At 45.1% G+C, this 21446-nt stretch overlaps 1 long non-coding RNA gene across 1 annotated transcript in view; it reads right to left on the bottom strand.

Moving 5' to 3' along the window:
• Positions 1 to 2806: 2806 nt before the first annotated feature.
• Positions 2807 to 21446, bottom strand: part of LOC140429411 (uncharacterized) — a 30439-nt gene continuing 11799 nt past the window's right edge. Inside the window, exons 2-3 of the long non-coding RNA XR_011949083.1 lie at positions 20023 to 20191; positions 2807 to 3194 (exon numbers count right to left, since the gene is read on the bottom strand). This is a non-coding gene — a long non-coding RNA (uncharacterized lncRNA). The remainder of the gene's footprint in view (positions 3195 to 20022; positions 20192 to 21446) is intronic.

The following is a 21446-nucleotide window of genomic DNA, read 5'->3' as shown; positions in this document are numbered from 1 at the left end:
GGCTGCGGACTCAGTCCGCGGCCGACCTGGTCAGAGGCCGGGGGGGGCGTACTGGCGGCCGGGGAATGTTTGTGCTGTGTTTGAGGGCCGGGCGCACGGCCTATCGGGGGGTCTCTTTTATGGATCTAGCTCCTCGGTCCGAGCCCGCCATGGAGCACGGCGCGACCGCTGGAGGCCGCTGCCATGTGCATGCGTGGCCTCCGACCCTGAAGTGTGGGGGTCCGTATCTGCAGCAAGAGCTGTGAGATCCGGGTCCCTGCTAGCCCCCTGCAGGGCTGGGAATTCATGTCCCTTTGATGCCAGTTTTTCTTGCGTATAACTCTACCATTTTGACTCCAGCGTGGGGATATAGTCCCAATAATGGAGAATCCAGCCCACTGTGTTTTGAGCTTTGCAAGCATCGGCTGGTTGGGTGCGATCTGTACCTTGCCCATTGCAAACAGCAGCAGGGACATACTGTTTGATATGATCTGTCAGTCTTTGGGACATAAAGCCTACATATCTAGCATCAGACAGGCAATGACATTCAGATGCCACATTACTCATTTGTGTGATTGCCAGAACGTCTTTTTGGTTTAACAGCAGTATTACTGTGGAATACCACTCGGTGTTGCTACTGTACAGTAGCAACGTGAAATAGCTAGCTTCAACTGTTGCTTAATTTTTTGTGATACCTTGCCCTTGCAGGGTAACCTGAGAAGTCTGGGCATTTTTCAGGGCCAAAAGTGACAGCCTTAGGCCTGCTTGGGAGTTTACATAATACACAGCGCAAAATGATCTGAGCTCCTGACTTCCAAAGAGTACATGGTCAGAGAGATATGTTATGCATTTAGTGGCATTGTTAATTGTGTTGCCAAACCGCCTCCACTTAAGTGGGTTTATTGTACAAATGTCTCTCAATGAGTACTGCCAGGGCTTCTCTATCAGGGCCCACTGCAAGTTGGTCAATATACGTGTTGGGATTCTTACAGTTCCATGCGTTATATGTATGGTCATATCGGCAACATTTAAATAGGGCCCACAACAGGATGCTGCCTTTAAGCCAAAAGGACGTTTCGTCTATCACACAGATGAATAATGTGATGTGTGAATTCAGTGCTATTATGATGTCAGCTATGTAGTCTGTTGCTCTCTTTGGTTGGCTCTGAGTATGTCGGTCAATATGGTCGCCTTCCTTAATCCTAATTATGTTTGCTCTAGAGTCGCCAGGTACCTTTCGATACCGCCACAAGGTTCAAACCCGAATACTGATCAAAAGAGCCAATACACCAGTTAGTTAGTTCAAAGTCAATACTATTTATTTACACACACAGTAATATCTACTCATGCACGAAATACTACAGACTAAACTATCACTACTGCTAAAGCCTACACTTAGCTTCGGGCGCCCACTCAGTCAGAGGAACAATGGTAGAGGGGAACAGCTAAGGTCGTCCATCTGGTAGCGAGCATTGACCTTGGACTTACTCGCTTCTTGTGTAGCTGATGGACAGGTCTCTCCGCTTTGAGAGCAAAGTCCAAGAGAGCGATTCTCTCTTGAGGCCTTCTTCTTATACCTGAAGGGGGCTTCGCGAGCTTTTGGGTGGGCCTTGAACTTGGCCCCAATTAATTGGACAATTTCTTGATCATTCGCATTGATCCTGACCAATAAAGGGGGGGGGGGGTGCCCTGGTGGCTGGGCGTGTCCTAGGTGGCCGTTGGCCTGCTTTGTTTTCTGCTTTCGGTTTGGGGAACTGGCGCCGCGATGTCTGGAGCCAGATCGGTTACTTAAGTATCTCCCTTTGTTCCCGGAGATGGGCCATCCATATGCTAATGGACCTACAGTTTCAGTCTTGTCTGGGAGCTGCGGCTCCAATATGCAGACAGGCTCTGTGCCTGCTTGCTTTCTTAACATTGTTCAATTTTCCTTGCAATCTTTGCAAATGTCGATTTTGTATTCTGGAAGTGGCCATCCCAGATGGCTACAAGCCATAGGTCCCAAAGACTGGCAGATCATATCAAACAACATGTCCCTTCCACTGTTCACAACGGGCAAGGTACTGACCATATCCAAAGAGCCCGTGCTTGCAAAACATTAGATGTGATTCTATTATTGGACACATTTGCTAAATACTCCTCAGTGTGTTAAGAATTATGCTAACAACCAATTTAAGATGATCAGTAGGGTTCACAGTTGTGTGTGCTGGATGGTATATTTCATAATACACGGGGCCTGGTTCTTTGCAGACAGAAAGAACATGTTCTCACATTGTGCCTGTGATTGTAAAACCTGCCACTGCGCCTTCCAAACTTCACAGCCACTCTTACCAACGTGGGAATATAGATGATGGCTCCAAATGCTCATCAAAAACTGATGAATTGGGCATGGACAATGTCCTATCCATCAGCAATAATGAAGAAACTTTTCTGCAATGATAGAGATTAATTTTCTTTTGATCAGGATGGTTATTTTTGAAAGATCAGTGTGTGAGTACGCCCTGCAAACTTTCCTGATAGATATGGGTGTGTGCAGTTAACACAGCTTGAGTGTGTCTCTTAGACCCCAACTCAAAGTGTCGTGTTCTCTGCAGAAAGTAAGCAAAGCTAAAAATCTAAAAAGATTGATATTCCGTATTTTCCAGTATCCTCACAGTCGTTGCGAAGTTCTATGAACAGAAAAAGCCAGAGACACCCAGAATGCATAACTGCATGAGCAAACAATGGCTTCCTTTTTATTTTTTATTTGATTTGATTTATTATTGTCACATGTATTAGCATACAGTGAAAATTGTTGTTTCTTGCATGCTGTGCAGACAACGTATACTGCAAATAGGGAAGGAAGGGGAGACTACAGAATATAATGTTACAGTCATAGCTAGGGTGTAGAGAAAAGATCAACTTAATACAAGGTAGGTCCATTCAAAAGTCTGATGGCAGCAGGGAAGAAGCTATTCTTGAGTTGGTTGATACGTGACCTCAAACTTTTGTATTTCTTTCCTGACAGAAGAAGGTGGAAGAGCGTATGTCCGGGATGCATGGGGTCCTTAATTATGCTGGTTGCCTTTCCGAGGCAGCGGGAATTATAGACAGAGTCAATGGATGGGAGACTGGTTTGCGTGATTGACTGGGCTACATCCACAACCTTTTGTAGTTTCCAGCGATCTCTATTTCTCTTGTTGCACACTTCCTCCCCCAGTGCAAATGTGTACGAATGCCTGAAGTGGACAAAATATACATCCAATTTTCAGTCGAATGCATTTTCCAGATTTATGAATTAAATTTTAAATTCCACCAACTGGTATGGTAGGATTTGACTCATGTCTCCGGAGCACGAGCCCCTGGATTAATAGTTCAGTGACATTGCCACTACTCCACCATCTCCCTGCTGAAGACTGTAATTAATCTTGCCTTCTCATGTACAGTGTATAGAATAGTGACTAGATTTAGTTACATAGTAGAACATTGTCTCTGGGGTATAATGTCCTTGGTCAGTTTTGAGTGATAGCACTGTTTACCTGCTAGCTTTACATTGATGGAAATTGTCATTACAATGAATGGCCACTGTATCGAGATCAGTGTGCTTAAGTTGGTGAGTGAGGCTCGTCGATGGCAGTTGTAACTTGGAAAATTGGCCTGTGTGTATATAACACATTGTGTATTACCTTGGTGTAACACTACCATATCACTTTTGCCACAGCGTTGTGTCGCTCTCTAAAGCTCATTGCACCCTGGACTCACGGAATCACAGAGAGGAGATTTTCACCACTTTCCTGAGCAAGGTTCACACCCAAGTCTGTCAAATGAGTGATCTATTTCCAGCACAATGCAGAACCCAGGTCCCTGAGATGGCTTGGGGAAACAAAACACACTCATTTGCAACATCCCAGCATTTTGCCCCAACTCATCAATAACAAACCTTTCTCCTGAAGTAGGAAGACAAATAATTCACACACACTGACATATCTCTCTCTCTACACTCCCAGAGATGATCTGCCAGTTCTTTTTTAGTCCTTTTTAGGAGACTGGCCTGGTGCCAGTGGGTGGCACTGAGTCCCTGAGATAAAGTGCCTCCTAGCAGTAATCCTTCTTGTCATTCAGGACTTGGCCAACATTTTGCTTGTCAAAACCCCCTTGTAGCTGCTAATAGTTTCCTGTTGTGGCCCATTGTCCTGCGTTATCAGGGCCACCTGTTCTCCTCTGAAAAACAGGGGACAACATGACAAAAAATAAATAAGTGGAGTGGCTGTAAACACAGAACACCTGTGGCAACAGCAGAGAGATCAGGCCAAGCTTTTTCCAGCTCCAGCAGGGGGATGTCAAATGTCACCAGCTTTGGCTTGTATTAAAGTACACACAAACACACACACCGCAAAAACATACATACACACACGCGCACACACGCACAAATAATCGGCAACATGTCCAACACCGGGATCTCTTATTTTATATGTTATTTATCCCAGGTCCTCATTTTATATTGTTTCTCATACCTGTCTTGGATCAAAGTTACAACTTTGGCCTATGAATTTGAAGATCACCCCACTGCAGAAACTGAGAACATGATCTCGGCCAGAGTTTTTCAGAGTGCTGTGTCGGGAGTGCCGTGCAGCAATCGGTTGCGGTGTACCAATGATATCCCAATCGCGGGCAAAGTGCCCAACGGCCAGCATTTTTATTGAGAATGACGGCCACTACCGCCTTTTAAATGAGGATAAATCAGACTGTGTGCAATCTTCCGTCCGAAAGCGGCAGCATTAAGCAAGAGGTCACTCACCCTATATGTACACTTGATATCAAGCATCCTCTTTTGGTTTTTGGTGCCAAACCAGAGAGGAGAGCTTTTTCTATTTCTAGCTGTGAGCAAGCAAGGCAAGAGGACTGTAAAGATTAATCATTTTCTCCCAAGTAAGAGATGGCCATCGTGCACGAGATTTGGGGGTGCTGCAGATGGTGCAGCTGAGGAGGTTAAGGTTGATCCGGTTGTTTGAGGGGTTGGAGGACACTTGCAAGCAGTGTGGGAGGGGCCTGGCCAACCATGTGCATATGTTCTGATGCTGTTGGAGACGTTTTGGGGTTCTTTCTTCAGCACCAGGTCAGCGATCTTGCACTTGGACTTGAAGCCCAGTCCCCTGGGGCCATATTTGAGGTATCGGACCCACCGGAGCAGCGGGAGGGGGGGGGGGGGGGCAGATGTTTTAGCCTTCACCTCATGATTGCTCACAGATGGGTTCTGTTGGGGTGGCGGTCAGCTTCTCCGCCATGTGTCTCGGTGCGTCTTGGGGACTTGATGGAGTTCCTGTATCTTGAGAACGTTAAGTTCCCCTTGAGGGGGGCTATGGAAGGGTCTTATAAGAGATGGAGTCTGCTTATTCTTAACTTTAAAGAGTTGGTCACCATCAGCTGCTAAAGGGTGGGGGTGTCTGGGAAGGGGGCAGGCAGGGGTTATGTTTTGAGTCATATCTTAATTAGTTGGTAGTGTATGTGTGTGTGTGTGTGTGTGGGGGGGGGGGGTTCTGTTATCCTTTCTACTTTGTGTTTTTTTGTTTTATATATAAAATGTGTAAAAGTGCATTAAAATATTTTCCAAAAAAAAATAAGAGATGGTCAGTGACACAATAGGCAGTGTACCTACTGAACAGGATCTCACAACTGAATCTGCTGGAGGGAGCTGTTCAGGAGATTCCAGGGCAGGACAGAGCAGTGCTGGTGTTAGCTCTGTACAGAGCTCCAGAGCTGTTCAACAGCCTACAAAGACGAAACTTAACTTGGGAACAAATCAGTACAAAGATGATTTCTTGAGTTATGGCTTTGTCAATTGTGTCAATGCAAATGAGGATGCAAAGCCCATGTATGTTATATGAAATGAAATGAAATGAAAATCGCTTATTGTCACAAGTAGGCTTCAAATGAAGTTACTGTGAAAAGCCCCTAGTCGCCACATTCCGGTGCCTGTTCGGGGAGGCTGTTACAGGAAGCGAACCGTGCTACTGACCTGCCTCGGTCTGCTTTCAAAGCCAGCGATTTAGCCCTGTGCTAAACAGCCCCAGTGCAGGGAAGTACTGACAAATGAGAAGAGAAGTTTCAGATTTTTAAAGAGAAGCGCTGGGTGAAAAATCTCTTTTGAGATTGAAACCGCAGAGTCAGTTATTAACTTACAGCTGACTCCAAATGAAAAGACTACGCTGTTGTACCTGAACTGTGATACAACATTAAAAACACAGCAAAAACCCACGAGGCTGTGTCATGTGAGAGTACCTTTAAGAAATGGGTGTTTATAAATGAGTGTGTATATAAGTATCTGCAGTGAGAGTACCTTTACGAAATGGGTGTTTATTACTGCAGTGATGCCACAGAGTGGGTGGAGCTGGGCTGTCTGTCAGCTTTTTACTTTCGTTTTAGGCTGTTTGCTGCAGGGTGTGTTTTAGTTTCGTTTTCAGAGCTGGATAGCTGCAGTCACAGCCAGAAGGTCTCTCTCGTAATCTAAAGAATGTAAATCGATCCTTTGGTGAATTAAAAGTACTAACTGCTCTCAGTAGTGACTTTACCCTGATGTGCTTCTGTTAAAAGTTTTGTTTTAAGTCTTATGGATGTTACAAGGAAAGTAAGAATTACTTAGTGTTGTATTCATTGAGGGTTGTATTTGAATTAATAGTTGCTAAGATGTTCACTATATGTTTTAAAAAGGTTAACTTGAGTTCATAGAATAAACATTGTTTTGCTTTAAATAATACCTTTCCATTTCTGCTGTACCACACCTGTAGAGTGGGCCGTGTGCTCCCCATAACACAATCTATTAAAAGTTGTGGGCCAGGTGAACTCCATGATACACTTTGGGGTTCTCTAAACCCTGGCCCATAACAAATTGGGGGCTCGAGGGGGATAAAAATCTATCTATTGGATTGGCTTAGTGAAATTAAAGACATTGAGGGGTGAGCATATTGTGGTTGCTTTTCAGGTGTGGTATTTCAGTTTAAGTAGGGAGTGTGTTGTGGACAGTGGCTCTTTCAGAGGCTCTGAAGTTTTTGGGGGTGGAGACGGTCACACGCAGTACCTTACGGACAGAGACTAAAATCAGACTATTAGCTTTGGCGAAAAACTTATTGCGGGCTTTGTATGGGGGTTATTGCGGGCTTTGTGTGGGGGGGCAAGTCCCCATGAGGGAGGAGAGTAATGCTTGAGCGGAGTCGGGGAGAGGAAAGGCTGGCGCTGCCAAACTTTAGCAATTATTACTGGGAGGCTACCATAGCCATGATCAGGAAGTGGCTGGTGGTGGTGGTGGGGGGGGGGGGGTTCGGCATGGGTGCTTATGGGCTTATGGAGGCGGCTTATTGCAAGGGCAAAAGTTTGGGGCTCTGGTAACTGCGCCTCTGCCGTTCCCGCCGGCACGGTACTCCACCAGCCCGGTGGTGGTGGCGGCCTTGAGAGTCTGGGGGCAATGGAGGAGATATGTGGGAGCATCGGTCTCGTCCCCAATCTGCGATAATCACCGGTTTGCCCCGGGAAGGATGGACGAGGGGTTCCGAATATGGCGGAGAGCGGGGATTGAGAGGATGGGGGACTTGTTTATAGAGGGGTGATTTCCGAGTATGAGGGCGCTGGAGGAGAAGTTTGCATTGGTGGGGGGGGAACGAATTTCGTTATCTGCAGGTGCGGGACTTTCTGCGTAGACAGGTATCAACCTTCCCACTCCTGCCGCTAAGGGGGATTCAGGACAGGGTAGTTTCCAGAGGATGGATAGGAGAGGGGAGCATTTCTGATATTTACAAGGAACTTATGGAATCAGAGGCGATGCAGACCGACCGCAACTTGTGCCAGGCTCAGCCTGATTCAATTCAACGTCGTTCACCAGGCCCACATGACAGTGGCCCGGATGAGTAGATTCTTTGGGGTGGAAGACAGGTGCGCAAAATGTGCGGGAGGACCAGTGAACCATGTCCACATGTTCTGGGCATGTCCAAAGCTGAGGGGATTTTGTCAGGGGTTTGCTGACGTCATGTCCATGGTGTTAAAAACAAGGGTGGCATTGAGTCCAGAGGTGGCGATTTTCGGGGTGTCGCAGGATCCGGGAATCCAGGAGAAAGAGGCAGATGTTCTGGCCTTTGCTTCCCTGGTAGCCCGGAGGCGGATATTACTAGCATGGAGGGACTCAAAGCCCCCGAAGTCGGAGACCTGGCTATCGGACATGGCTAGCTTTCTCTGTTTGGAGAAAATTAAGTTCGCCTTGAGAGGGTCACTGTTAGGGTTCGCCCGGAGGTGGCAACCGTTCATCGAATTCTTCGCGAAGAATTAATTGCTAGCAGGGGGCGTTTAGGTTAGCGTAAATTAGGGGGTTAATTAGTGCTGGGATCTGTTAGGGAGGGAGGTGGTATTGGCACTATTTTTATATTTTCATGTACATTGTTTATATTGCTGCTGTTACAATGCCAAAAAAAAACCTGAATAAAATGTTTATTAAAAAAACATTACCTGACAAAATGCAAAAAGATGAGGTCATTATGGCGGTGGGTAAACAAATGAAATGGCCACAGGATATGTGGGTATTTCTGATTACTGAGGTAGGGCTAGTGAATTGTTTGCATCGCTACCGGAGGAGGTATCTGGAACGTATGAGGAGGTGAAAAAATCCACCTTAGGGGCGTATGAACTCATGCCTGAAGCCTACAGACAAAGGTTTAGAAATTTAAGGAAAGAAATTGGTCAAGCATACATAGAGTTTGAAAGGATCAGAGTAATTTTGATAGGTGGATAAGGGCTTTGAAAATAGGTCAAATGTATGAAGCTCTCAGAGAAATTATACTTTTGGAGGAGTTTAAAAGTTCAATGCCTGATGTAGTGAGAACTCATGTGGAAGAACAGAGGGTTAAAACTGCGAGGTTAGCAGCAGAAATGGCAGATAATTATGAATTAGTTCATAAATCAAAGCTTGGTTTCCAACATCAGTTTCAGTCTGTGAGGGTTAGAGATTGGGGACATGAGAAATACTCAAGTGGTAAAGGTGATCTGATGGGAGATAATAAGGAGAGTGCACCTCGGATTAAAAAAGAAATCCAGGAGGGTGGAAAAGAAATGAAAAATGTCAAATGTATTCACTGTAATAAACTAGGCCATGTAAAGTCACAGTGTTGGTGGTTGAAGAAAAGTACTGGAAAGGCTGATGTGGTCAAACAGGATAGGACAGTGGGGTTTGTTAAAATGGTAAAGGAAAGCTCAAGTGAAGCGAAGAAGGTGCAAAAGATTGTGCAGCCTGATTGATAAAAAGATGCCAGATCTCTTTAAAGAATTTACTTGCGTGGGTCAAGTTTACTCATGTGTATCAGGAGGAGCAGGTAAAGAAGTCACAATTTTAAGAGATACGGGAACTAGTCAATCTTTAATGGTAAGAGATGAGAAGTTATGTAGTCTCAGAAGAATGTTGCCAGAAAAGGTGGTAATATGTGGAATTCAGGGTGAGAGGAGTAGTGTTCTATTATATAAGGTAAGGTTGGAAAGTCCAGTGAAGAGTGGTGAAGTGGTAGTAGGAGTAATAGAGAAACTATCTTGTCCAGGAATACAGTTTATCTTGGGTTATGATATAGCTGGATCGCAGGTGGGAGTGATGCCTACTGTGGTTGATAAGCGAGTGGAAAATCAGACAACTGAAGTTTTGAAGGACGAGTATCCTGGGATTTTTCCGGATTGTGTAGTAACAAGGTCGCAAAGTCACAGGTTAAGACAAGAAGTGAAATCAAAGAGTGAAGATGACGTTGAAGTGCAATTATCAGAAACGATTTTTGATTAGATGATTGAAAAAGAACAAGAACAGGTGGAGGATGATGCGGATATTTTTAGTTCAGGAAAATTGGAGTTACAACAGAAAGATATAGAAATAAAACGGATGTATCAGAAAGCTTACACGGAAGAGGAATTTGTGTGTACACCAGAGTCTTATTACCGTAAAAGTGATGACTTGATGAGAAAATGGAGACCTTTACATATGGAGGCGGATGAAAAGTGGGCAGAAGTTCATCAAGTAGTATTGCCGGTAGGGTATAGAAAGGAGGTGTTGCAAGTTGCACATGAGGTACCAGTGGGAGGTCATTTGGGAATAAGGAAAACTTAAGCTAAAATCCAAAAACATTTTTATTGGCCTGGACGACATAAAGATGTGGTTAAATTTTGTCAATCATGTCACACATGTCAAGTGATAGGGAAATCGCAAGCAGTGATAAAATCAGCGCCCTTAATACCCATTCCAGCATTTGAGGAACTTTTACAAGGGTCCTAATTGATTGCGTGGAATCGCTTCCTAAATCGAAAAGTGGGAATCAATATCTTTTGACTATAATGGACGTGTCTACTAGGTTTCCAGAGGTCATTCCAGTACGTAATATTACAGCTAAAAAGATTGTGGAAGAGTTACTTAAATTCTTTACTAGATATGGACTACCCACAGATATACAATCAGATCAAGGATCAAATTTTACCTCAAGGTTATTCAAAGAAGTTATGGACAGCTAAGGAATAAAACAATTTAAATCAACTGCGTACCATCCAGAATCGCAGGGAGCATTAGAAAGGTGGCATCAGACATTAAAGACAATGTTGAGAGCTTATTGTCAAGGTTATCCAGAAGATTGGGAAAAAGGAATTCCATTCGTATTGTTTGCAATTAGGGATGCACCTAATGAGTCAATCAAATTTCGTCCTTTTGAACTAATTATTGGTCATGAGGCAAGAGAACCACTTAAATTGATTAAGGAAAGATTGGTGAGTGAGAAATCGGAAATTAGATTATTGGATTACGTGTCAAATTTTAGGGAACGATTAAATAGAGCAGGTGAATTGGCTAGACAACATTTCAAAGTTGCACAAAATGTGATGAAACGGGTAGCGGACAAGAAATCCAAAGTTCGTAGTTTTACCATTGGAGATAAAGTTTTAATATTGTTACCAGTGGTAGGTGAACCTGTAAAAGCAAGGTTTTCTGGGCCTTATCAGATTGAAAGGAAATTAAGTGAGGTGAATTATGTGGTAAAAACACCAGATAGAAGGAAGACTCGCCGAGTGTGTCATGTGAATATGCTTAAAAGGTACTTTGAAAGGGAAGGGGAGAAAAAGGAGGAGGTTTTAATGATTCTAACTCAAAGTGACAAACCAAATCCAGATGACTGAATTTGACGTACCTCAAATTAAATTGGAAAACGAGGATGTTCTTAAAAATTGGGATAAATTGTTGAGTTACCTTCCAGAGGAAAAACGGATTGACCTGAAAGAGTTATTGATATCATGTGGGCTAGTTTATGGAGATAAATTGGGAAATAGTAAAATGGCTAAACCTGATGTAGATGTGGGAAATGCTATTCCAATCAAACAACATCCACACAGACCTAACCCGTTAGAATTGGCACAGGTTAACAAAGAGATTGAGAGTATGCTTAGAAATAGCATAATTGAAGTGGGTTGTAGTCAATGGAGCTCACCCATAGTGATGGTACCTAAACCAGACGGTACCCAACGGTTGTGTGTGGACTATAGAAAGGTTAATGCAGTTACAAGAACGGACTCTTATCCTATCCCACGTTTGGAGGATTGCATTGAGAAAGTGGGACAATCAGCTTTTATTTCCAAACTGGATTTACATAAAGGTTACTGGCAGGTACCTTTATCCGAAAGGGTGAAGGAGATTTCAGCTTTTGTGACTCCAGATGGTATATACCAATTCAAAGTTATGCCATTTGGTATGAAAAATGTCCCAGCCACATTTCAACGGTTAACTAAGAAAGTCGTTTCAGGGTTACCCAATTGTGCGGTATACATCGACGATCTGGTAATTTTCAGCCAGACATGGAAAGAACATTTGAAACATCTGATGGAGTTATTCGATCGACTTCAGGAGGCGGGTTTGTTGATAAACCTAGCCAAAAGTGAATTTGGAAAAGCCCAAGTCACTTTCCTTGGCCATACAATCGGACAGGGTCGAATGGTCACACGGGATGTGAAACCAACAGTTATTGAGGAGTTTCCGATACTCTCAAGACAAAGGGAAATAATGCGATTTCTTGGTATAAGTGGATTTGATCGATCATTTGTGCAAAAGTTTTGTGGCGTGATTGCTCCACTGACAGACTTGCTCAAGAAGCATAACAAATTCCAGTGGACAGCGGAGTGTCAACAGGCATTTGACTGCCTGAAAGCTGTGATAACCAATGCTCCAGTGTTGGAGAATTACAAGGGACTCTGTGATCGGATTGAACTGAAGTATCTGACTTTAAAGAGAAATGCTGAGGCGTAGAGAAATGGATGGATCATGCAAAGACCTTCTTGTACAAAGAGACTGTCAATCGAGAAGGATTTCATTTGGAGAAAGAAAGAAAAATGGACTATATTATTATACCTGTTTGCGTGTGTTGTTTTTTTATACGATAAAGTATATTTACTGTGTATTTCTTAAAGGATGGTGAAAAGGTGAAAACTGAAACCATCTTGAAGTTGATGGTTTATTTTTTTTCTTGGGGGGAGGTGTCATGTGAGAGTACTTTTAAGAAATGGGTGTTTATAAATGGGTGTGTATATAAGTATCTGTAGTGAGAGTACCTTTAAGAAATGGGTGTTTATTACTGCAGTGATGTCAGAGAGTGGGTTGAGCTGGGCTGTCTGTCAGCTTTTTACTTTTGTTTTAGGCTGTTTGCTGCAGGGTGTGTTTTAGTTTTCAGAGCTGGATAGCTGCAGTCACAGCCAGAAGGTGCATTAGAATCTCTCTCTGTAATCTAAAGAATGTAAATCGATCCTTTGGTGATTTAAAACTAATATCTGCTTTCAGTAGTGACTTTAACCTGATGTGCTTCTGTTAAAAGTTTTGTTTTAAGTCTTATGGATGTTACAAGCAAAGTAAGAATTACTTAGTGTTGTATTCTTTGGGGATGTATTTGAATTAATGGTTTCTAAGATGTTCACTGTATGTTTTAAAAAGGTTAACATGAGTTCATCGAATAAACATTGTTTTGCTTTCAAAAATACTTTTCTGTTTCTGCTGTACCACACCTGTAGATTGGGCTGTGTGCTCCCCATACCACAATCTAGTAAAGGTTGTGGGTTAGGTGAACTCCATGATATACTTTGGGGTTCTCTAAACCCTGGCTCATAACAGCTGTTAGCATTCTGGAGTAGCATCTCTCAGGAGTATCCAACACTGAGTAAAACAAGCTTTTTGTTGCAATTGCTCTTCACGATGACCTACATGTGCGAGATTGGATTGTCCATTTTCACAAAGGTGAAGACGGCACAAAGGAACTGTATGCTCATTGCCCTCTCCTCCTGTGGACCTCATTGGAATGAGACCATGAGGACCAAACAGACTCCCCTATCGCAATAAAGTCAAGCGAATGTGGCATGGGCCGCAAAGGTTTGCTGGCGTGGGCCTTGATGGTCGGCCGGCGTGGTTCCCAAAAGTTGGTCGGCTGGCAAAAGTGGTTCCGAGGAAACATAATTGTAAAACATTGATCTAGGCCAACACTTCATTACACTATTGAAAGAGTGCTGCCTTTCCAGTGAAAAAGCCAAAGTGGAGCTTGGAACTGAAGAAGAAGAAGATCGCTTCTTGTCACAAGTAGGCTTCAATGAAGTTACTGTGAAAAGCCCCTAGTCGCCACATTTCGGCACCTGTTTGGGGAGGCTGGTACGGGAATTGAACCGTGCTGCTGGCCTGCCTTGGTCTGCTTTCAAAGCCAGAGATTTAGCCCAGTGTGCTAAACCAGCCCCAGTAGATGGGGGGGAAAGTAGATGGGGGGGAAGCTCCAGGTCTACTAGCCAGCTGAGAATCACAATGGTCCAACGAATTGGACGGGAGGCAAAAAGTGGGTTTCATGCTGGGCGTCAAACCTGTTGTGAGTCTCAAAAGATGGCCCGCTGGCCATGGCAAGATTACCGCCCAGACCTGGTGGGAACATACCAATTAACAACTTAATATTTATATAATTATTGGGCAGGATGCCCGATTCACCTACTCCTAGGTTTCTGCAGTCCCCCAGCTGGGAGTGAATTGATGCAAGTCTTGAGAAACAGTGACATGGCAGCTTGCAATCAGAGAGGCGGGGGGGGGGGAATGCAGGTGAGTACCTTCTCTGCACTTGCCTCCAGGGTACCGAGGGGGGGGGGGGAACCTTCAGGAGATGTGAGTATCGAGGGGGCTTGGGCCGGGCTGGAGGGGGTCAGGTCAGGGGTCTTTCTGCTGGTTTTCCCATCTGTAGCCTTTAACCCCTTTGAACAGTCTGTCAGCATGTCAAAATGAAAGATCTCTGAGAATAAAGTGAATGTGTGCCCATCTGCAACCCTAAAACCTTTAAACTGTCTCCCAGAATATCAAAATGAAAGATCTGTGAGATGAAGATAAAAGTCTTCCCGTTAGTGTGGTGGAAATCTTTGAAGTGGTATTTTCACAGTCAATTTCATTTCACTTTATCTTTTTCAAGCCTGTGTGCATGCCTCGAAGCTGAAAAGCTTTTAACTTGTTCCTCTTTTGAGCAGCTGTACTTTCTAACTGCCATTTTTTTCAAAGAAGCTCTCTCTTTGTTCTGAGAAGTTCCCTAGAAAGACCAGTCTGAGTTTTACCCCCACACCTGTTCTGAAGTTCTTCCTAGAAAGAGCAAGTGTGGAGGGTATTTCAGAATTGTCCAGACTTGGGTGACGATGTGAATGGAATACCACAGGATCTGCAAGAACACTAGAGGGCAAGACAATCTTCAATAGAGTGGAATGGAAGTGTGAAAGCAGAAAGTCTGTGGCTCCAACATTTACATTTAATTTAAGACACATACACATATATACACCGTTGTATGACCTGGATCATAACATCAATCCCGAACCAACTGAACGAAAAAAACAGGGTTTACACCCTCTCTGTGGTGTTCAATTGTTCTGGGTTTGATTATATGAGTTCATTTACGATTGATGCTCACCATGCTGGATTAATTTAGCTGAGGTGTGAACTCAAGAGGAAAATAATCAAACTGTAAAAGTTGCTGGAATCTGTAGCAGTAGCATAGAGCAGACATTGTAAAGCATGGTAAATAATTTCCTGTACACACATATAAAGTGGTGTCTCATCTCTGCAAAATATGAAACATGTAACACTCACCACTGCCACAGCAAAGCTGGAGGCCAGAGGGAATAACAGACAGTCCTGGTTTCCAGTGTTGCCAGTGAGGTAAATATCAGGAAAGCATCACATGGAATTGAAATCTCTCCAGCCCTCAACATGTAAGTGTGGTATTTGTTCTGCCCTCCTGCACACTGTGATCCCTTACCCTGACCAACAATCCAGGACAATAATTCACCTTAAATGCTATTGAATTAAATATTGATTGTGAGGTGTAATTCGTGAAGGAATATTGAATTCTTGGGAAATGGGATTTCTTTTGTGGGATGCGGGGGTGAATGAAGTAAGTTTCTTTTCACCATCTGAACCTGGTTTCAACTCCCACAGATTTAATGAAAGTCTCCTCTCCGGTAGTCCTCTACATTTCCTCTGGGAACAGAATAAATTGTTTCAGTTCAGTTCTCCTGGCTAATAGCCAATCCTACAAGTACCAACACCAATTGTCAGTAAGTCCACAACCTCATTCAGCCATGAAGAATACAGAATGTCAACAATATTCTGCTCAGGACTGAGAGGAACAATCAACAAACAGTGGATGAACGTTCTGTTCTCAGATTGCATAATCTTTAGAGCATTTCCTGTTTTTAACATAGTGCCCGAGGAATCTGGTGGTGATCATTTTTCAACTCCACATTCGGTTCCACTTTCTCCTGTTCAATCATAAGAGTAGTATTTCTTACCCAACCCTAAACCATTATCTCCAGAATCATTGAGAGGTCCATCGCTGGCCTCCTCCTCTCCCTCATCTATATGCTGCACATTGGCAACATCATCCATCGACATGTGCTGGATTTTCATATTGGGCTCAGGAAACACGAATCAGACCATTTCCCAACTTTGGAAACCCGAACCTGTCACCTCTGCCACTACCTGGAGACATGGGCAGGCAGGGTGTGGGTCTCCTGTCTCCTGGTACAGCATCAGTGTGGGTGCCAGAGAGGGCTGATTGGAAGGCCAGCCCCATTCACTGGGACATTGGTCCAGCTCTTCACATCAGTCTTATACATTCTAACACTAATCGCTTACCCCCTTTCCCGCTCCTATACCCCATGTGCTCCATTCCCAGCCATTCACCCAGTGTCCATTGCCACTCACCCAGTGTCCACCATGTACAGTCATTGAGAGCCATGTAGTAGCAATGGAAATTCTTTGAAATTGACTTAAAAAAATTAAACTCGAACAATCTAATTAAAGTGCCAATTGAACACACTGCCATTTAAACTGCACAGAAAAAAACTTAATTCCTATTGAAAAGAAAATGAACCCCATAAAGTGGTCAATCAGGTGTAAAAACAATAATTTGTTCAGTAATGACATCATAGACAGATAATCCTTTAATGACCTCTGAAAACTGTCAATAAACTTTGTACACAGCCCCCTAATTGAGATAAGATGCATTCATTAGCTTTTGAAACTCAGCCAAGCAATCCTAAATGGGCTTAGCTGCCAAAACAAATCCTTAAAATTCCAGACAATGGACCCCAGTGAAATTGACAGAATGGACTTTCTTCTATTTTAAATGCAAATACCCTGGGCGAGATTCTCCGATCCTGGGGCTAAGTGTTGATGCCATCGTAAACACCGGAGCATTTTAAGACGGCGCCAACAGGTCCCTAGGACCAGCGATCCTGCGCCTCACAGGGGGCCAGCACGGCACTGGAGAGCCTCACGCAGCTCCAGCTGGCCAATGTAATGGTTAACTTTCCTTTGCAAGACTTGTTCCATGATTAATCACCGCAGTTAAATCATGTTTTCCTTATAATATTGCATTGAATATCGACCTTTGCAGTTGTCAAAACATTTATCACCAGCTGTCAGAATGTCACCGATTTCTCAGTCGGCTTCCTCTAAATTTCACCAACTCTAAAACAAGGCGGGTTTTCAGAAGCCTTCCAAAACGCAACTGACCTGATGAAAATAACAAGGGATCATAGAATTCATAGAATTTACAGTGCAGAAGGAGGCCATTCAGCCCATCGAGTCTGCACTGGCTCTTGGAAAGAGCCCCCTACCCAAGGTCAACACCGCCACCCCATCCCCACAACCCAGTAACCCCACCCAACACTAAGGGCAATTTTGGACACTAAGGGCAATTTATCATGGCCAATCCACCTAACCCGCACATCTTTGGACTGTGGGAGGAAACCGGAGCACCCGGAGGAATCCCACGCACACACGGGGAGAACGTGCAGACTCCGCACAGACAGTGACCCAAGCCGGAATCGAACCTGGGACCCTGGAGCTGTGAAGCAATTGTGCTATCCACAAGGCTACCGTGCTGCTAAGTACAAAGTTCGCCCAGAGCTATCAACCTCAGAGGATGTGCATGTAGGGTTGCAACCCGACCCTCGGCAGAACCTCTTCCCACCTATGCCTGGGTTCATTTTGAAGCAGGACATTTTAATTAGTTGTGTAAAAAGAAAAATATGTTTTGGTGAATCCCAACACCAGAAGGACATGAAAATCTGATCTATGGAACTTTAGTGATCACAGACGAATGCGAGGCGTGTGAATAACAGAAACTGGTTTAATTATGAAATAATAGTATACAGAATACTCTCCAGATCCCAGCTGGGTCTGAGGTGTCGATTCCAAACCTGGCTGATATTACAGGAAGTTAGAGTGTCCATGAGCTCCCTGCCCCTCAGTGGAGGATCTCGTACTCAGTGAGGCTCACGAGGAGGCTAACTGTTTCTAACCCATAGGTCTTGTGTGGGTTATAACATCCCCCCCCCCCCCCACACACACACAAAGTCCGAAGACCCTTCTGATGATGGTGGAGTAGGAGGATGGCTGCGTCCCTTCGCTTGGGGCTGTGCCTTTGGTGCCTCTGGGACTTGCTGAGCAGACCAGGCAGCGTATACCTGGATGGTAAACGTTGTTTCTGCACCGAACGTTGCCGTGGAGGTACTGTTGGAGACTGCTGAACCGCTTGTTCCGATGCCTGGGTCTCCGTGTCGAAAACTGTATCAATAACCTCTCCCACCTCTGTGTCCTGTCCCCTTGGGGCAATGCTCTTGAGTCTTGAAGAGTTGGAGCAGGCTGACTTGTAACTGGCTGCACCCAAGGAGTTGTGTGCACTACTGGTCTCCTGTATTTGACAACGCGGACTTTGTGCTTGAACTTGATGCAATACGGTATGGCGATCAACTGTTCCTGAGATCCACTGGGCGCAGTCTTCGAAGTTCCAAAAATAGACTGCGTCACCTGGTCCAAACAGTCTGGTTCGCTTACATGTATCTGGGTGCTGCCATTGCTGCTCTTGGCTGCGGTATACATTCACGGCAATATCTGGGAACGTAAGACTGAGATAGGTCCGTAGTCTTCAAACCATCAATAATTCTACCGCTGCTATCCCGGTTACGGCATGTGGTGCGGTTCGGTAACAGGACAGGAAGTTTGCTTTTTCAGCCCCCCTGTTTAAATGCTTGTCCCGCCCTTTCCATTAGCCCATTCAATGTTGGATGATACAGGGTCATACGGATGTGCCATACCCCATTTGCCTTCATAAATACTGTGATTTGCGCGCTGGTAGACGGTGTCCCATTGTTGGTGACCAACAGCTCTGGGATACCATGCATGCTGAAGGGGAGTTGTAATTTTTCAATGGTTGCCCTCATGATAGTCGATGCCATTCTATGGACTTAATTTCAAGTGGACGTCCACTACAATCAAGAACATAGATCATAGGAAAGGTCCGGCAAAGGCGGCATGTCGCCGCACCCAAGGCCGCCCCAGCCTCTCTCAAGGGTGGGGCGGTGCGGCAGCGGAAGCTTCTGCTGCTCCTGACAATCCCTGCATTGTTGGGCCTTTCTATCTCTCCAGGCCCAGTCACTAAACATAGCTGCCAGCAAGTATCTGCATTTTCGACACCTCTGGGTGCCCGTTATGCAAGTCCGGCAAGATGGAGTCCTGGCCCTCGCTCGGAATGACTATGCACGTTCCCCACAGCAGGATGCCATCTTCAACACTGAACTGGGATATTTTGGTTGAAAATGCGTACAGCTCCTCGGCTAATCTTGGACAGTGTGGGATCTGTCTGCATCCGTAACAGTATCTGGGACATCGCAACCGGCTTCCTGCCCATGAGGTTTAGCATGGCTACTACTTTCAACAGACCAAGGAGGAGACAGGGGATGCATCGGCAAAGGTAGTCTGCGTAACGCAGCCGCATTCAAAGTTTGGGTACCTGGTCGATGTTCAAACGAGTACTCATATGCTGCTAGTAGAAGGGCCCACCTCTGTATTCCAGTGGAGGCAATGGGTGGGTTTGCTTTTACCTTTTAAAAAGTCCCAATAGCAGCTTGTGGTCTGTAACGATTGTGTACCCATGGCCATACACATACTGGTGAAAATGTTTGACGGCAAATACGATACTTTCTCGATCTGTGCAAAGTTGCACTCTACATGGCCAATGTCCTAGAGGCAAACGCAATCGGCTGCGCTCCGCCATTGTCCATGCGATGGGCCAAAACAACTCCAATGCCATACGGTGAAGCATCACATGTGACTATAAGTGGGGCTGTAATGCGTGTGCAAGCCTGATGAGGTCAACTGCTTCTTCAGTTTAGCAAATGCTTCTTCCTGGTGAGCTCTCCACACCCACTCCTGATTTTCCTTTAGCAATAGGTGTAGGTTCGTAGTTAGAGGCGGGCTTACACTTTGTGTAGCCGTGTGCTCACTTCATTTCTGGGCTTCCTGCAAGGACATGATGTCCCTCCCCCATGACATCGCACCTCTCTCCCCTTTGATGTCATGCCCCTCCTGACCTCACCCACTCTCACCCCACAGAACGCAAAGGCACAAGCCACAAAAATACCCAGATTGACCACTGCTTAACTGCTTTAGTGCTTTTTGACTTGTAAAAACAAGCATGTATGAATAATTGCTGAATTGAAATCCAAGCTTACCTCTTGTCAGAATGACTATAAGGATGGTCAACATTGCGATGTGTGTGTCTTGAGGTGAGCGAACATGGAACTTGCAGATGAGCAACGAGATGGAAAAATCAGCCAATGAAAGCACTGCAGCACAGGCCAGTGCAGGACAGAATGAGCCAATCCAGTGCAGGAGTAAATACTACAATCACAAGAAGCATATGCTGCCATTTAGTATATTTCAGAGTCTCGTTCAGTTTCAAAAGTTAACTTCCTTACTTCCCTCACAAAATCAAAGATGTTATTGCCATAAATTCATGTGAATGGAATGTCCAGTGAGTCCAAGTCTAATATCAGTGGTTCTGTCTTCAGGATTCCGTTCTTTGTCCTGAAGGCCAGTCTTAGGAGCGATGGTGGTTAGAACGATCAGCATGTGACCAACTGCAGCCAGCGTATCAGACCAGCAATGGTTCATTTTGAAAGACAGGGCAGGATTCTCCATTTGGGAGACTAAGTGTTGACGCCAGGGTTGAATTGCGTGCAGCCCGCGTTCCCGTTAGAGGCGCTATTTGTGGAGCAATTCAGCACAGGTTAATGGGCCAGCCCTCTGCCCACGTGAATCTAGAGCAACTCCCATTCCTGCTGGTATCTGATTCACTAGGGCAGGAATCGGTGCTGGAGAGCTTGACAAGTTGGAGCTGCTCATAAGCACTCCACACACTCGCATTCAGGGCTGGTTGAGCTCAGTGGGCGAGACAGCTGGTTCGTGATGCAGAACAAGGCCAGCAGCGCAGGTTCAATTCCCGTACCAGCTTGCCCGAACAGGCGCCAGAATGTGGCGACGATGGGCTTCTCACAGTAACTTCATACTAGTGACAATAAAAGATTATTATTATTCCAACCAAAAAGATGCTTCATGAAGACAAGTCCTGAGGTCCCTGGACCCGGACCTTGACAGGATGCTGGGTGCAATGGAGAAGTGGCGGGACACCCTTTTTCAAGGGTGGGCAGGAGGATCCAGCCTGTTATTGTTAACTGGGCCTGGGAACAGGTGGCTGAGGTAGTCAGTGCTGCCATTCTCACCAGGCGGACCGGCAAACAGTGCAGGAAGGAGAAGAATGACCTCCATAGGGCATTCGGGTGAGTCACCACCTTTGTTTCCCTGCCATCACTCCTGTCCCTCACTCGTCACATCACCCCCAACTCCAGCAGCACATCGTGCACGTCTGCGGCCAATATCCAGGCAGCGCGCACGACACTTACATCCTGGCGAACTCAACCATTTTGTCACCTTTGAGGTGCTCCATCAGGTGAAGGGTTGGCTCTTGTGCACAAAGGATTACCCTCCTCCCTTCATTCCACCTTGCCCGTCCCTCCTCCCTTCACTCCATCTTCCCTGTCCCTCAAAAATTCATTCACTGCAGGGGGAGAAAGAGAAGACATGTTAGCAAGATGAG

Source organism: Scyliorhinus torazame, chromosome 1 (genome assembly GCF_047496885.1).
Source record: "Scyliorhinus torazame isolate Kashiwa2021f chromosome 1, sScyTor2.1, whole genome shotgun sequence".
NCBI classification, from domain to species: Eukaryota; Metazoa; Chordata; class Chondrichthyes; order Carcharhiniformes; family Scyliorhinidae; genus Scyliorhinus; species Scyliorhinus torazame.
The sequence above is the reverse complement of the archived record's forward strand: the minus strand, read 5'-3'. Positions and strand labels throughout refer to the sequence as shown.